At 39.2% G+C, this 2,675-nt stretch overlaps 1 protein-coding gene across 1 annotated transcript in view; it reads left to right on the top strand.

Annotated features, from left to right (window-relative positions):
- Positions 1-524: 524 nt before the first annotated feature.
- Positions 525-2,675, top strand: part of mgat2 (alpha-1,6-mannosyl-glycoprotein 2-beta-N-acetylglucosaminyltransferase) — a 9,302-nt gene continuing 7,151 nt past the window's right edge. The window contains exon 1 of the mRNA XM_061929611.1: positions 525-663. The gene's annotated coding sequence lies outside the window, so the exon portion shown is untranslated. The remainder of the gene's footprint in view (positions 664-2,675) is intronic.

Below are 2,675 nucleotides of genomic sequence, written 5' to 3'. Positions count from 1 at the left end.
GTCCAAGGCACATAAAAACGTTTTCATCTATATTCAGGCACACAGAAAACATTACTAAAATCCTTCCTCTGCGTTCCTTCTTCTTTTCCTCATATTTGTACCTATTCTCTTTTCCCGCCCTCTTCTTTCTGCCTTCTTCCCCACATTTGACAGGTCAGTTACGTATCAAACATACAGCTAGAATTCTTAGGGTTGCAATATGTTTATTGATACAATCGATATTGGGGATAGGTTGATTGGCAACACTAAATTGGCCCTAGTGTGTGAATGTGAGTGTGAATGTTGTCTGTCTATCTGTGTTGGCCCTGTGATGAGGTAGCGACTTGTCCAGGGTGTATCCCGCCTTCCGCCCGAATGCAGCTGAGATAGGCTCCAGCACCCCCCGCGACCCCGAAAGGGACAAGCGTTAGCAAATGGATGGATGGATATTTACTGTTTTTGTAAGGTAGGTTTTAGTTTGGTTGAACCAGCCTGTCAAAATCCTAATATTTAGTAGATGTTACGCGCCTGCCCCCTGCTGGACAAATGAGCACAGTGCGCCAACAACGAGGACACGTCAACCAGTTAGCTGTTAGCCGCTCCAATGGAGGAATGGAGGAAAACGGGACCCGGAACCAACTGATGTTTCCTTCTCAAGTGGAAGCTTCGCTGATCCGATATTAGGTAACTGATCTCCCTAACACTGCGTTTCTGGGTCTTCTGCAGCGGACGCTGGGTGCTCTTTTGGGGGGCGAGCTTTTTCCTTACTACCGTACAAGCTGCTAGCATAGCCTAGCTAACTTTAACTGCTAGCATGCTGCTAAACTACCACTTTTGGCTTGGTGGTTTGTTAATATGCTAATGTGTCAATATTTTTACGTGCTATAATTTGCATTTTGCTTTGAATGTCGTTCGTTTAGCATTGAGAAAGACATACAAGTGGGCGGTAAGTATGGGAACCATGCACTAGTTTAAACATGATGGAAATGAAGCTTTCAAAAGAGACTAACTCATTGTTATTAAATCAAACATGCTGCTAATGTTAATTGGATTATTTGAGGAAAGGCATCAAGAGTAATGTTATATGACAAATGTCCCAATTATCTCGTTTTCGAAGTAACGAACATTAGTGCACTTGCATGTTCACTTATTGACATTTTAAGTCCAAAGGTTAGTGAGCCTATTTATAAAATCAGTGGGGTTCAAGCTAATAACCATGTAAACAATGTTGACGTTAGGTTCCAAATAAGTGTCAACTAGTGTTAAACATATGCCAATGATGTGCAATTTTTCTGTAATTCATTAAAACAAGTCATAATACGACTAATATTGCGTTATTTGAGAGATTATTAGAGCAATAATTCAGCTTCTTTTGTAGCTATCATGGTCTACATGTGTGTACTCATTTAATGTCGTGGTTTCAATTCCACATACTCTCAAGCACTTGCAAATATCTCTATAATGACTAAATCAGCCTTGTTTGGCTCTTGCCACTGGCCTGTTTAATCCACTTAAAAGCATCTCACACTCGCTTCCTCAGCGAAAAAAAGGGGTTCGGGGGAGGGTTTCAAGCTGCATCAGTTGTTATCTCTTGACCTCTTTCAAAATTAAATAGAAACATTGTAATACAGAGATCACTTGGCCTTGGTGAAAGTTAGACACCATCACTTTAAAATTATGAATTGTTTTCCGTGTCGACATGCACAAGTAATGTACTTGAAAAACAGTGCATGTGCAGGAAATGTATTGATTTAAAGTACCAATGATTGTCACACACACACTAGGTGTGGTGAAATTTGTCCTCTGCATTTGACCCATCCCCTTGTTCACCCCCTGGGAGGTGAGGGGAGCAGTGGGCAGCAGCGGTGCCGCGCCCGGCAATCATTTTGGTGATTTAACCCCCAATTCCAACCCTTGATGCTGAGTGCCAAGCAGGGAGGTAATGGGTCCCATTTTTATAGTCTTTGGTATACCTGTAAGAATACTTATTTGTGACAGTATTGACCTGTATTTACTTGTTCCTAACATCTCTTTCTGTTTTATTAGTATATTTCCACACCCACATATAGATTATTAGTCCAATAGAACCTCTTCAGATAAAAAAAAACAACCTTGTCAGGGTGTTCATTTGTTTGTATTTCAAATTTTGCCATCAGAATTAATGGAAATATAAGTAGTCTGTTTCAAGGTCAAACTGTTCCCATTGTTAAATGTTATTTTTAACTAGAGGCAATATAACTAATATTTGTAAAGTGACTCTTTAATTTTCCTCATTCTCATGTAAAACATATTTTACTACTGGAAATCAAACAATGTCATGTCATTTAACTTAAAAAGTACTCATCCTTTGGCGATGTGTTGTTGCAGTTCAGACTAGCTAAAGGTACTTCTGAACCTCCTTTGACGATAGTGGAAGTGTAAAAGTAAGTTATTCACTAAGTAAAACTATGACATTTTTAGTGAAATAGAAGCACTTATTCGTTGATGACGGCATGACACTTGATCTCCTGGCATAGCGTTCAGGTTTGATTATGACATTATTAAATATCATACAAGTGTAAAAATAAATGAATCCCTGTATATTAAAATTGTGTTAAAAAGAGTGAGACTGATGTGATGAAGTGTAATGTGGGAGGGGAGTCTCTCTACTCTTTACTTAAGCGCTAACTTGTTGGGTTTTTTTCTTTTTGGACTGA

The sequence above is a fragment of the Nerophis lumbriciformis genome, linkage group LG34 (assembly GCF_033978685.3).
Source record: "Nerophis lumbriciformis linkage group LG34, RoL_Nlum_v2.1, whole genome shotgun sequence".
NCBI classification, from domain to species: domain Eukaryota; kingdom Metazoa; phylum Chordata; class Actinopteri; order Syngnathiformes; family Syngnathidae; genus Nerophis; species Nerophis lumbriciformis.
This window is presented reverse-complemented; position numbering and strand designations above follow the sequence as displayed.